Raw genomic sequence first — 15,985 nt, forward strand, 5'->3', positions numbered from 1 at the left:
CCAAAATCGCTTAAGACACCCAAATCTGCCCGCGCGTACTGGGGCGCGTGGGCGAGGGTGGTGAAGTAATTCTGTGCAGTTTTGTGACCCTCGTGTCGTCACGAGCGCGTAGGATTTCGCGGATCTCGATTCGGAGTCCGTTTGAGCCACGAACGGATTTTCCATATCGCGCGATCCGTGGGTGCAGTGTCGTCAAATAATCGGATCGAGCTGGATTTCGGATATGTCGGTCTACATGACTTCAGGATCGTGTAGGATTCGACGGATTGCGAATCGGAGTCCCGGATACTCCGAAATCGCGAACCCTGGGGCTAGTGTTTGGATTTTAAACGATAACGCGATTTTGGTCAATCCGACCGTCCTTTTTGGACCAAACTCGCAGAATATGGTTCCCTCTCTGTAAGGAACCTTCAGGGAAGCCCAGATTGGCCATCGGAGATCGTGGACCCACGGGGTCCCGGATCGGCCGATCTGGCAGTTTATCGCTTAGCTGAGCGTCGGACCTTTCAAAACTGGTCCAAGTGTCTAAAAAGCTAAATGTGGGCTCATGAGTAACTTGGATTGGAATGCACGTATTTCTAGGAGCCGGGAGCAGGGTGTTTAATTTAATTCTTTTTATTCAGCAAATTATTGATTTATTATTTATGGATAACCAGGCACCAGAGGTCCGGTCGACCCGCAGCCGGGACCTTCGAAGGGTCAAATTAGCTTGGACCATCTGTGAGTGGACTTTCTTTCATGAATTATTTTATATAAATAAGTTTTTATAAATGAGTTTATATTGATTTTATATAAATCAGTTTTTATAAATGAGTTTATTTGAATAAAGTTCTTTATTTGATCTTGAGTAAGTTTTATTATGGTTCCGAACATGATTAGCACAGTAATAATTCCACAGTTTTGTGCTGCTTACTTACATATGCTAAAGAGTTATAGAAAACAGAGTTTGAGGCTTATGGCAGATGAAATAGCAACACAATTTGAGATTTCAGTTATAAATCAGATTTTTCTAAAGGAATTTGTTTTAAAACCACCTCGTACCCATTTTCTTTGGTGATTACCCAGAGTTGGACCGATGTCTACAGACATCCAGTCCGATTTCAGATTATGTCAGTGCACTTGACTTTGCCTCACGAGTTTCGGGGACGCTCGGACCGTGAGTGCCAGGATTGGCGGCTCGGCAGACTTGGTGTCCCGAGACCTGCCAGGATTGCGGCTCGGCTGACTCTGTGTCCCCGAGACATGCCAGGATTGCGGATCAGGCTGACTACGGTCCCCTGCATCCTGCCAGAGCGACTCGAGCTAACTTGGTGTCATCGAGGAATCTGCCGGCGGAACAGGCTGATCATAGTCCCCTGATTTCGCCAGTTTGCGGCTCGGGTAGACTGCGTGGCACCCGAGACCTGCCAGGGGAATTGACGGATATGACAGGGGTACAAATAGGTGGTATTTTCAAAGGATTTTGAGTTTTCTTTATTTAATTATGATTTCCAGTTATTTTATATCAGCTTCTCTGATTTTTCAGGCATTGATACATTTATATAGTTTTGTTCAGTTATGCAAGGTTTGAGTACAATGCTTTTATACAAGTTTGATTTCAGTGTTTTATACAAGCTTTGATTTCAGTGCTTTTGAGCGAAATTTATCGAGCTTGAATATGATTTACATAGAATGCCTTGAGTTTAGTATGCTTTAAATGGAGAGTACGTATTCAGTTTTATTTAACAATTTTTATAATGGGGGTTATCATGGTTATAAAGTTGTTTCTAAGAACCTTATTTTTGTCCACTCACATTTTTTTTCAACCTGTTTTTCGCCCCCAGGCCGTAGAAGTGCGCGGGATCCACCACCGGGGCCATTCAAAGCTTCCGCGACACCACGTAAGGTAGAGCTTCATAGAAAATCCTTGGAACCCTGAAAAATTTAGAAAATGCTCTGATATCTAGTTGAAACTGAGAAACTAGAGTTGAGATTGGCTATTTGAGATATTCTGGCGGTTAGTGTGAATTTTATTAATTGTTTAACAGGTGGAAAATTTTGGGATTGGTCAAAATACGCGGGAGACTCTGCCGAAATTTCGGCAGAAGTCTAAGGAAAATCTGAAAAGAATTTGAGACAAGAAGGGTAAAAAGGTCTTTTGTGCCCGACATTCGCCAGGTGTCGGACACGCACAAGACTTGACTCGAATTCCAAAGTGGAAATTGGGTCGGGTCCTGTCATCTAGTGCATATGAAATTTGACATTTTACAAAGAAATTAGCATTTTATTATAGATATTTATCTTGTATATCTACTTACAAGATTTCAACTGTATTTTATTATTTGTCATAAATTCAAGATTTTCGTTAAGAGTAAAGATCAATATCAACATGATATTTCATGTCACCAATCTTTTTGAGGTAAAGTGAGATACTCAATAATTTCAATTCTTATATAACTAATGGAGGACAAGAAGTTCCTCAATTCTTATTCAATCATGTAAGGGCCAGAAGATCCTTAGATTTCAATCCATATAATATAAATATTTGTGGACTTGAAGTTCCCTAATTCTTAAAAGGCAAATGAAGATCTGAACCTCTTAGATTTATTTTTCACTGGAACCAGAAGTTTCAAAATTTTATTTTATTGCAATATTTTAATTTTTGTTCTATTTTATTTTTACTTAGTTCTTTTCTTTAGTTTCATTTTTATTTTATGCAAAGACCCGAAGTCCCTAAATTATATAATTAAATAAAGACCCGAAGTATCTTAGTTCTCAATCCATATAATATCTATACAAGGACTTGGAGTTCTGCAATTCTCATAAAACAAAACAAGACTTGGAGTTCTTTGATTTTTCTCTAACTTGGAACCAGAAGTTCCAACAATTTATTTTATTCCAGTATTTTAATTATTATTATTTTTTATTGTTATATTCAGCTATTTGTTTTCATTTCAATAATTTATATTTAAGGACTTGAAATTCCTCATATCACTTGAAGTTCAAATATCTTAGAACCCAAAGTTCTTATTATGTCTAATCCAAACTATAAGTTTCGGCCACATCATGTACATTAAAATAGGTAAATTCTAGAACTTGAAGTTCTAATTGTGTCAACCTCCAAATCGATATTTCAACAAGTGCATATATATTATGATTTTGGGCTGAAAAATATACATCATGTTAAGAACCTGAAGTTCCAACATTATTTAGATTTCATGTCTTCTATATCGGTTTATTTTATTACCTTGAACAACATCATATTACTACAAATTTGGACCTGCAGTTCAAAACCAGGTATTCTTTTTAATTTGATATAGGCACCTGAACTTGAAGTTTCATATATACATTAATATATATCCAAAGTTCATAATTGTCTATTGAGATAAATATTAATATGAACCTATAGTGCATATCATGTCAAGAACCTACAGTTCTGGCATAACATATATAAAATGTTAATTGAACCTGAAGTTCATAATCAAACATTTTTCCTTTTATCTTTATCATGTTTTCCACAATGAAATCAAAAGATTGGAACTTTCAAGTTCATTGGTTCTTAGTTTTTATTATTCTTATATTTGATTAGAAAATGTAGTTCTATATCACACAATCTAATTGGAACCCGAAGTTCTTCAATTATCATATCTATACTATTGCTATCAAATTGAGCTTGAAAGACCTTTGATTCATCATTACATATTTTTCTTAAAATCAATACTTTTATGTGATCTTTTTGAATTTCAAGATCAAAGTCAGTCTATAGCTAGAAGTTTTATTTATAGGACTCGCTAGAATCTGAAGTTCTATACTTTAAAACTTGTGGTTCGAAACTTTTTAAATTTTCAGTTTATAATAGAAATTTACAAATATCTTCATATTAGAACATGTAATTCTATAAATTAAATTTGTCTTAGAACCGTTCGATATATTCAACTTATCTTATAACCTTCTATTTTATGTTTTATATTTTATCATATTTTTAGAACTCGGTGTGATTATTATTGTAATTTTTTTTTAAATTAGTACTACTTTATTATCTTTGTAAAATATTTATTTATATCTTATTTGGACTAGAAGTTTCATGTTAAGCAATTAGTTGAAATTAGAAGTTTCATTATACATATTTGAAATAAAAAATTTAATTTGAGATTATAAAAAACTGAACTATTTGCAATGACATACTTAATTCAAAACCTGAAGTTTTAATAAAGTTGGGAAAAAAAAATTTGTAAATTAAAAGTCTTTATTATGCATCCACAAATTTCATATGATTGGATCTATTATTTCTTGAAGAAATATAAACATACATAATTTCCTAAAGCGAATGTAAGCTTGATATCATTTTTGGAAACAAATGTCACTTACACATTATCCCGGAAGTAAAATGTTTTTGAAGTTAAATAGTATAAAGGGAGGGTCTTGCATGACAAAGCCTCTAAGAGTTATGATATTTATTGTTAGTGAAACAATACAAACAACAATTTGAGTTGAAAATTATTTTTGAGTTTAATTACCACTCATTTTGGTAAATATCATATTAGGTTCTGCAAACCTGACCAAAAGCTATTAACATTTCAAATTATATTCTTACAATGTTTGATATTTCTTAGTTCCAAAAGAAACTGACATAGCTTTGTACATACATACAATGGAGTTAATGTTAAAATTATGAATAAACATGATTGATACTTATGGTCTCGTGCCACAAACATGTTAATCATAATTTGCTTCATATAAACTCATTTTCTGATAAGAACAAGATGTTCTTTGACCTGTAATAATTTATGACGTGAAAATTTTATTTTTTTGATTGAACAGTTTTGAAGACCATAGTATTTATGTTACACTATATATGGAGCGAACCTGAAGATTTTGTTTACGTTATCATCTTTATATTATTTATTTTTGGTCCCTAAAGGACAACATTACCACTCCAATCAAATAGCATTATTTTGGTGAGACCAATTTCCCGTCGTTAGGGGAGAAAAGGTTGTTCTTGAAGAACAACGTGAATTGCTATGAAATGCATTCATTATTGTTTCATCAAAATTTTGTACCACCTAATGTAAAAGTAAGATATGATTGCAAGTCAAATGCTAGAAGCATTTAAAAACACAGCTGAAGTGACAAATCACACCAAAATGTTGATGTCCTAATTAGGCAATCTAAAATGGTGGCAAATGATTTATCTAGTTGTGTGCCTAAGTAGTCCACAATTGGCTCTGTTGAAGTTGAGATTATATTAAAACATCTATGCAATCCAAATAATATAATACTGTATGAAATATCCACATTTCCTTTATATTGAATCTCGGAAGAAATACAGTCTTATAAGAAGATATAAGTCCATTTGAAAACAATGAAAGCACTTGAAGAAGCACGGGTACCTAGTGACTATGAAAATGTCTATATCTTATGCATGCATAAAGAGAAATGTGAGTTTTTATAAATTGATGATCATTAATGATACTGTTTATATATAGTACACACTAAAGTTATCAAGGGTTATGATGATATTGATCCGCGTTTTATTATGATTGTCGACAATGTAAGAAAGATTGGCCAAACAGGAAGAGGAAGTCCAGTAAAATTGAATATTTTTGGAAAAACGTGGAAAACAGACCTAGAGTTCGAACACCAAAAGATATGAAATTGTACAAGTTACAAATCGGTGTTTGTGATGAAGTGAAATAAAATCACTTGATATGGCAAAATGTATCCATGTAAAGACATGGAATATTTATGATATTCTCCTAGTATATTATGTAGATGTAGCAATGTTTCTTCTTAAGAAGCATGTCACTGCATATTTATGCAGGCTTGCAAGTTGCATTTATATGAAAATATAAAAGATTATGAAGTTAAGCATATTACCATAAGCGATCTTTTGAAGAATACATAGGAATAAATTATGAGGGATGTAAAATGTAATACATTATATAAATCATTGAAAGAAAATCTCTAAGAAGTTAAGGAGCTTGAAGCTCAATGTCTATATTTAATTTTCATGAAATGAAAATGATCTAATTGCCTCAAGTGAGTGTATTGATTGAGTTATGAATTCGAATTCAAGTTCAATATCGTTGCTACTTATTTAAATTTTTTAAGAACTTGTCAGAATCTTTAGGTCTCTTGAAGAGCCTATAACATGCTAGCATAGTATACAAAAATTTATATGAATAGCTTATTACATTATGCAATTTTATATTCTTGTCCTCGTAACGGTAATGTATGAGTTTGCTTATATTATTATTTTGATGATATTATAGAATATGATGTTATTTTAAGAATTGTTAATGTGAAAGAATTTTTGAAAATAGTCTAGATATTTTTGGTATTACTTTAACCTCAACTAGGATTCAAAGGCATGACACACATACATCCTCCAATGATGATATTGAAGAAATTTTTATACAAAGCATTACCAAAGCTCTTTCTGCATGAGGAAAATGAGATAGTAATATCATTTGTGTTGTATCTACAAATAATTCAAGTTTGTTGTCATCAGGGGGGAGGATTCAACAATTTTCTACATATAGGACATATGTACGCTGTACTCTTTTCTCTTCAACTAGGTTTTTGTCCCACCGGGATTTTCCTATCAAGGTTTTAAAGAGGTTGCATAAGGGCATCCAACACCATATCAATGATCCAAAAGAATGTTGCACTCTTTTTCCCTTTGCTTAGGTTTTGTCCTATTGGGTTTTCCGAGCAAGGTTTTTAATGAGGCAACTATGTCAATGGTATGGTGGACATCCAAGGGGGAGTGTTGTAAATGCATGAGTTGGTGGATGACCACCATACCTCGTAGCATTCACCCTTTTAATTCTAATTCTATATAACCTATGCACTAAATATTATAGTTATGAGCTTGTAATTTATGAGTTGTTAATGTCTTCATATCATTGTAGGCCTATAAATAATTGATCTTATCAGGATGAGAGATGCAAGTTGATTGACACAAATTCTATTGTCTTTCTCTACTTTCCAATTCTCTCTACAATTTTCCCTTAGTTATATAACACATAATATATTATCTATTTTACAGTAAAAATTGTCACACCCCAAATTCATGGATAATATTATACTGAAATATTTCACGTGAATCTGCGACGCGAGTTGAGGCAATAAATTTTCCCATTTTAAAATTAAATAAACATCATATGGATTTATTGATGCAAATTTTAATTTATAAATATAAGCTTGTTTACACGTATGCTTAACGTCATCTGAGTAAAAAAAAAAAAGAAGTTCAATTGCTTTTAGAAAATGTGGAAACAAACTATTTAATCAACCTTTAAATAAATATCTTCCCATCCCCATGAATGTACTCGTTACCTGAAACAACAAATTTGTATAATATCATGAGTCAAAGTGACCCAGTAACATAATGATTAAAACCAAGGCAATTATCATAATATTATATGCTTGGGTCTAAATATTGGTTCAAGTTATTGGTTGCCTGTGTGATTATTGTAATCGAGCCTTTTGACTTTTATCAATGATATTTTTATCGTTTGACAAAAAAAAAAATGTTAGGTGTCAAATTTTCACAATAAAAATAAATGATGAATTTTTGTGCAAAAAAGAGCACGCTAGAAAAAGAAAAAAAAAACCGGAGCATTGAAGTTGATTTGCAATCAAGGAAAATGGATTGCAAAGAAATAAATAATCTCAAGGGTTTTCCTATAAATATTAGTTTTTATAAATTATTTCAAATATAGTCAAAACTCACTTGAACATACCCAAATGCCTTTAAAATTAAAAATAAAAGGGTTAAATACTTTTTTGTTTATTGGATTTTGCATGAAAATTCAATTTGGTCTCTAAATAAAAAATTTAGTGAAATCGGTCACCGTGTTCTCCAAAGTTTACAATATATACACATTTTGTTATCTTTAGTTAAGTGCGATTTTTATTTTTATTTTTAAAGGTTGCACCTTCAGTCTTCTTCCTCTAACTCAACAAGTTAGGGTATACTGTGATAAGTGCCTTATTTCTTATATTTTTATTCCCTTTATATTTGGTTTTTGTAGGGAAAGTTGATTAAAAAGAGCCTTATCACTACAACAAAAATTGGAATAGACGATGGGAATCCACTGTCGTCTAGAAGATTTTTAAACCGTCGTGAAATCGACCGCAATCTTTTGATTCATAAAACAACGATGACAAAAACCTGCCATCGTTAAGACATACAATGTCATACCAAAATAAAAACCGACATCTAATTGCTATACAAACAGCGAAAAAGGAAAACTTTGACAACCTTAGACGATGGTTTTAGGAAAATACGGACGTCTAACGCGTGTTACATGTTAAGAACTACATACATGCCGATGTAAAAAAAGTTACCCACGTCTCTATTTGAAAAAATATCGTCATGTAAAACGTCAAAACTGTCGTGGTTAATATATACTAAGTTTACTAAATAAAAACACTGACGTCTAAAATCTATAAAAAAATAAATAATAATTAAAAAAATCGACAATCTTAGACTGCTGAATAATTTAAAATGGCATAAAATAATAAAAAACTGACGTCTAACATATTCCACGTCGCCACTCTGGAAACACTGTCTTATTAAAGGTATTCCACGGCTGTTTCTTACGTGAACCAATGTTTAAATGATGAAAAAAAGTCACTTGGACAACGTTAGACGATGCTTGTTTTAAAATACTAACGTCTGAATAATTTAACACGACACAATTTTATTACACCTCGACGTAAATAACCCTAATCACTACCCAAGTGTTTACCCACAATCGTTAAAAATGATTTTGACTGCGTGAATAGGAAATAAAACGTTGTTGATCAGAGTTTGAACAATGGTTAATGTAAATTAAAGGTTGTAGTTAATCTTTTTACTATGTCCCTAGAATACAATTTTTCGACGTTGTTATTTCACTCACTGGTTTTTGTATAGGACTGGACGTGGTTTCCCTTTTAAAAGTCACTTTTATAACCCTCATTGAAGGGTGTATTCTCTGAGACGTCAAATGTTTTAGCCTAACCGACATGCAGAAGAGCTGTCACGACAGTTAATGGAACTGAGTTCCCTTTATTACCCTCTTTAGACGACAATAATTATTTATCGGTGGAAGTAGTGTTTTTCAAAAATTTGTCAGTTGGAGAACTGTTTCGTCGTGTTATTCTTAAATCTACGATGTGCATTATTTTCATGACCGCCGTTGTTAATATCTATTAGCCGCGTGTAATTTAATTTTAATTAACCGACGTGTTTTCTTTTTCAAATGGAAATTTTTATTTCTTTACGGTCTTTTGCATAGTCATTCCACGTCGTTTGTAAACATACGACGTTGGTTATGTTTTAAACGTCTGTTTTTGCGATTTGTTAACTAGACCGTCATATTTTACACCTTTAATTCAGTATTTTAATTTTGGATTTGTCGTGCCCAAAGCTTGCATAATGAAAATTTGATGAGAATAATGTCAAACATTGAAATTTATTGCAAAATTAGTGTCATACAGAGCTATTAATTAATGTCATACAATTAACTGCACAACTAATGTCATACATTACAACAATCAATCAATCCATATATCTTCACACCCATCTCTAATATTTTCACTCCCAAACTCACCCACTAGGTCATCAAGTATGTCAACATTTGGTATCCTTCTAGTAAATGGCTCACACTCAATTCTAATATCACCTAGCACATCATCACCAATAACATCATTATATTCTCTATTAGGCATTAATAACACTACCGATCAACCATGATGCATTGGGTCGTTAACAAAAAATATTTGTTTGACTTGAGAAGCCATAACAAATTGGTCATTCCTATGTCCAATTTTACTCGTATCTACAAGGGTAAATCCAAGTTCATTGACTACAAAGTCTGAAGTGTTATCTATCCAATCACACCTAAAGACTGGGATTCTAAAATTTTGGTAGTCATGGTCCCAAATTTCTTGAATGACACCATAAAAACCCATATTGGAGACAATATGGTTTCTATCCTTGGCACTATCAACTTGCATAGTATTTGCAAGTAAATAAACTCCACTATTTTGGAGAGTTCACACATCATCTTGTGCCTTGGTGTTAAATTTAACACCATTAATAAGACAACTCCTATATGATGGCACTACCATGCTTGGACTAGCTGCTAGCCACCTCAAATTTTCTGGTACGCCATTATTGTCTTCCCCATTAAGTTCACTTTGAACCTCCACATTAATCATATATCTTAATCACAAAAACCCTAGCCCCCTTTCTCCCAAAAAACACTTTTAGAGCTTTTTCCACTTTGAGGGGGGAGGAAGCCATTGTTCTTCCCCCCTCTCCCCTCTTCTCTTCCTCTTTTCACCTCTTCCCCCATTTTTAGAGAGAAAGGGTTGTCCCTATTTGTCTTAGTTTTGTTATGATTTTCATCCAACCAATAAAGGCGGCTGTGGCTCAACGTCGGATCTTCACCTGCATTTCGGTGTCGGATCTCCACCACCATCTTTTTTGTAATTTCTTTATGTTTGGAATAAGTTGCAGAGACTCTTTGGGTTCTCTGTGTAGTTTTCACCTCTCCTTTTGTGAGAGTTTTTCATCTTTCCTTTGTGAGAGCTTTTCATCTCTTCTTGGTGAGAGTTTTATTTGTATTGTTATGGCTTGGTTTTTTCAAGCTTTATCTCTTTTTTATTATTTTAAGTTTGCAATCTTAGTTGGGATGCTTATGCTAGAGTTTCTTCGGTCTTGCCTGATCGTTAGTGGAGACATACCTAATCTTTTTACTTTTTAATATTAGGCCGCTCCGTTATTGTAATGGCCCTTTTGTGGCTAGTTTGTATTGGCCATTTGTGGCTAGTGGCTTTTTTGGCTGAATTATGAAGGCAATCATAGAATTTCTCCCAAAAAAAAAATAATTCATATATCTTAATTCAATCTAACATAGAAAGAGGAAAATTAAAAGTTCAATATGCTATTCAATAACATATACCTTAAAGCGTAGCTATTGAATGAAAGTGCTATTGTGCTTATCGTGCAACCACTTTGTTCTATTTCTAAATTTTTGATAAGTGGTCTTGATGTGGATCATATTTTCCCTACATTGATATGAAAAAATAAAGTATTACGGTCCCTTGTATATAAGATAAACATAAGGAATAATTTTAAATGGCTACTTAAAGATGTACTACTAGATGAACCATGATATCAAAGAATGAAGGGGGAAAGTATTTCTCAAGCAACTTCTTCCAACTTATCTAGCTTGGAAACATCTATTGTCTTTGCACATATAGCATTGAAGAAGAAGCACAATCGAGTTATTGCATACCTTGCAGGCTTCTCTAAAACAGAATGAATTGCCACATGGAGCAATTGTTGCATCAAGATATGACAATCATGAGATTTAAGGCCAAAAAGTCTTAAATCTTTTAAAGATACGGGATTTTTTATATTTGAAGAATAACATTCAGGGACCTTCATATCATAGAAAAGAATTGCAAACCGCTCTCTTCTCTGCTCTTGACAAATTCCAAGGCCCTGGAGGCAAGCGAGTACGTCTTTCTCTATACTCAGGTTGCAAATTAATTTTGACCCCCATGTTCAATAAATCTAACCGAGCAGCAATCTCATCTTTATTTTTTCCAAGGATCTCCAGCAATGTACCAATGATACTATTGCAACCATTCTTCTCAATGTGCATAACATCTAGGACATGCATCACATGAAGGTATTTCCAATATTTGATATCAAAGAATTTTGATTTCTTCTTCCAACAAACTCTGTCACCATCATTCTCACCAACACTTTTCCCATTTTTTGAGCCCCATTTGTAATTAATACATTCAACCATCTGCAGCACATCTTCTCTGGTTAATGGCTTGAGAGGCGTGCCATATTCAAGTTTCCCACTAAAAGCTGCACGCTGCCTCCGATATGGATGATATGTTGGTAACCATTTTCTAGCCCGATGTAACAAATTTTGTGGCCATTTTTCAACCTGTGACTAGGTGTATCATTGCTGCATATTGGACAAGCTTTATATCCTTTAACGACACAACCAGATAAGTTCTCATAGGCAGAAAAATCATTAATTGTCCACAGTAATACTCCTCTGAGTGTAAAGTATTCTCCTATGTGTGCATAATACTCTCCTCTAATCCCATCCCACAAATATTTTAAATCATCAATCAAAGGCTCTAAGTAGACCTCTATATCATTTTCGGGTTGTTTAGGACGGGAAGTCAATAAGGTCAACATCATGAACTTCCGTTTCATGCATAGCCATGGTGGAAGATTATGTGTAACTAAGATAACTGGCCAACAACTGTATCTGCTACTTAAAGAACTGTGGGGATTGAATCCATCATATGAGTAAGCCAATATCAAGTTTCTCAGCTTTTTACCAAACTCGGGCCATTTGTCATCAACAAGTTTCCAAGACGAGGAATCTGCTGGATGAGACACATGACCGTCAACTGATTTTTTATCAGCATGCCAAGTCAAACTTTTAGTTATCTTACGTGAATGAAACATCCTTTTAAACCTAGGTATTTGTGGAAAATACCACACCACCTTTGCTAGCACACCCACTTTCAAGATTGAATCTTTGCCTTCCTTCCACCTTGACATTCCACAAGTAGGATAATTAGTTGAATCTTCATAATCCTTCCTATATAAGATGCAATCATTGGGGCTTGCATATATTTTCTCATAACTCATCCCCAAAGCAGACAAAGTTTTTTTTGCCTTGTACATAGAGGAAGGTATTGTATTTCCTTGTGGAAGCAAATCTCCTTGAACTATCAATAATTTTGTAAAACATACATCACTCATCCCATGTTTTGCTTTCAAATTATATAACTTCACTAAAGCTGACAACTTTGTGTACTTATTGCAACCAGGGTACAAGGGAGTTACCGCTCCTCCTCTCACGTCCTTCATATCTAATATGAAAACTATATTGTTTTTCCCCGACATAGCAGTGGTACGAAGAAGAAGAAGAAAATGGACCTTTTAACATTTCAAAGGGTTAGTGCCGCCGGACTGATAGGTGTTAAAGTGCCTACTTCGTTTCCCAATGTTGAAAAGTCGTTGGTAGCCTTCCTTTTTTTTGAAATTATAACCACCATGGATATCGTTGGTTGGAGTGTAATAATTGGGCCTGAGATAAGCTTTTACCCGAAGAGAATGGTTTAAAGGTCAGGAGGTGCCGAAGCCTGTGATGGGTTGCCAAAGGTGGTCTGTGACTGGCCCACAGAGCTACGTTTGGAGTTACAGTATTCAACCAGTTCCCATTTTCCAAAGGCTTATCTCCAGCAACATGTTCTTTACCCACTTTTCACTTAATTCCAAGAAACCATCGAATCTCTGATCCATATCAACATACAATACAAATCACTCTAAAAGAATGAAGTTCAGATTTGGCTAAAGAAATGTAATGCTTTTAACAAAGCATTACGTGAAATAATAAGATACAGTCAAATTCCTATCCTCCACTTGAACGATGCGAGGCATCTTCGATGTCTCCACTTCCTATTCTTCCTGGAGAATATGACAGAGAGTCCCTGAGTTTCTCTAAACTCCAAAAGTAGCAAGCCATCCGACTGAATCTCAAATGAGTTGAAGAATGTGAAAACATATATGGTAGAGTATCCATATTTTCCTATCACTTTCGATAGAAATTTGTGGGATATCCGAAAATTTATGATTGAGGACAAGCCTAACTCCTTCTCTAATGTGAAAACTATATTGTTTTTCACCAAAATAGAAGTGGTTATGAAGAAGAAGAAAATGTATCCTTCAACATTTTCGAAGGGTTAGTGTCGCCGGATCTATAGGTGTTGAAGTCTTGCTTCATTTCCCAATGTTGTAGGGTCGCTGGTAGCTTTCCCTTCTTTTGAAATTCTAACCACCCTAGGTATTGTTGGTTGGAGTGTAATGGTTGGGGGAAGAAAAGGGTATAAAGGGTTGAGAGGTGCCAAAGCCTGTGACTGGTCGCCGAAGGTGGTCTGTGACTGGCTCATAGAGCTACGTTTGGAGTTGAAGTATTCGACTAGTTCCCATTTTCCAAAAAGATATGACTTATCTCCAGCAACTTGTTGTTTACCCACTTTCTACTCAATTTCGAGAAACCATCGAACCTCTAATCCATATCAGCATAGAACACAAATTACTCCAAAATAATGAAGTTCAGATTTGGCTAGAGAAATATAATGCTTTTAACAAAGCATTACATTAAATTATAAGACACAATCAGATTCCTATCCTCCACTCAATATCTCTACTTCCTATTCTTCCCGGAGAAAAAGAGAGAAAGTCCCCCAGTTTCTCTAAAGAAGAATGAAGGCTTCGAAAGCAGCGAGCTGTCCGACTCAATCGCAAATGAGTTGAAGAACGTGAAAACATATATGGCAGAGTATCCATATTTTCCTATCACTTTCCATAGAGATCGATGGAATATCCGAAAAGTTGTGATTGAGGACAAGCCTAACTCCTTCATCTTTAATGTGAAAACTATATTGAGTGTCACCGGTTCGATAGGTGTTGAAGTGCCTACTTCGTTTTCCAATGTTGGAGGGTTGCTGGTAGCCATCCTTTCTTTTGAAATTATAACCACCCCGGATATTGTTGGTGGAAATATAATGGTTGGGTCTGGGATAAGCTTTTACCTAAACAGAAGGGTATAAAGGTTGGGAGGTGTCGAAGACTGTGACGGGTTGCCGAAGGTGATCTGTGACTGGCCCACAGAGCTACGTTTGGAATTGAAGTATTCGACCGGTTTCCATTTTCCAAAACAATCTGGCTTATCTCCAGCAAAGTGTTCTTTACCCATTTTCCACTAAATTCCGACAAACCATTGAACCTCTGATCCATATGAGCACACAACACAAATAACTCCGAAAGAATGAAGTTCAAATTTGGCTAGAGAAATATAATGCTTTTAACAAAGCATTACATGAAATTATAAGACACAGTCAAATTCCTATCCTCCACTCAATATCTCTGCTTCCTATTCTTCCTAAAGAAGAAGAAAGACAGTTCCCCAATTTCTCTAAAGAAGAATGAAGTCTACGAAAGCAGCGAGCAGTTTGACTCAATCACAAATGAGTTCAAGAAGGTGAAAACATATATGGCAGAGTATACAGATTTTCATATCACTTTCGATAAAGATCTGTGGAATATTTGAAACGTTGTGATTGAGGACAAACCTAACTCCTTCATTTCTAATGTGAAAACTATATTATTTTTCACCAATATAGCATTGGTTACGAAGAAGAAGAAGAAAATGTACCCTTCAATATTTTCGGAGGGTTAGTGCTGCCGAACCGATAGGTGTTTAAGTTCCTGCTTCGTTTCCCAATTTTGAAGCATCACTGGAAGCCATTCTTTCTTTTGAAACTCTAACCACCATGGATATCGTTGGTTTGAGTGTAATGGTTGGGCCTGGGATAAGTTTTTACCCGAAGAGAAGGGTATAAGGGTTCAGGAAGTGCCGAAGTCTGTGACAGGTCGCCGAAGGTGTTCTGTGACTAGCCCACAAAGCTACGTTTGGAGTTGAAATGTTTGACCAGTTCCCATTTTTCAAAAAGATCTGGCTTATCTCCAGCAACTTGTTTTCTTACCCACTTTCCACTCAATTTCGAAAAACTATTGAACATTTGATTCCTATCAGCACACTACACATATCACTCCAAAGGAATGAAGTTCATATTTGGCATGAGAAATATAATGCTTTTAACAAAGCATTACACGAAATTATAAGACAATCAAATTCCTATCCTCCATTTGAACGATGCGAGGCATTTTCGATATCTTTACTTCCTATTCTTCTCGGAGAAGAAGAGAGAGAGTCCCCCAGTTTCTCTAAAGAAGAATGAAGGCTCCAAAAGCAGCGAGTCGTCCTACTCAATCGCAAATGAGTTGAAGAAGGTGAAAGCATATATGGCAGAGTATCCATATTTTCCTATCACTTTCGATAGAGATCTGTGGAATATTCGAAAAGTTATGATTGAGGACAAGCCTAACTCCTTCATCTCC

Source organism: Prunus dulcis, chromosome 7 (genome assembly GCF_902201215.1).
Source record: "Prunus dulcis chromosome 7, ALMONDv2, whole genome shotgun sequence".
Taxonomy (NCBI): Eukaryota; Viridiplantae; Streptophyta; class Magnoliopsida; order Rosales; family Rosaceae; genus Prunus; species Prunus dulcis.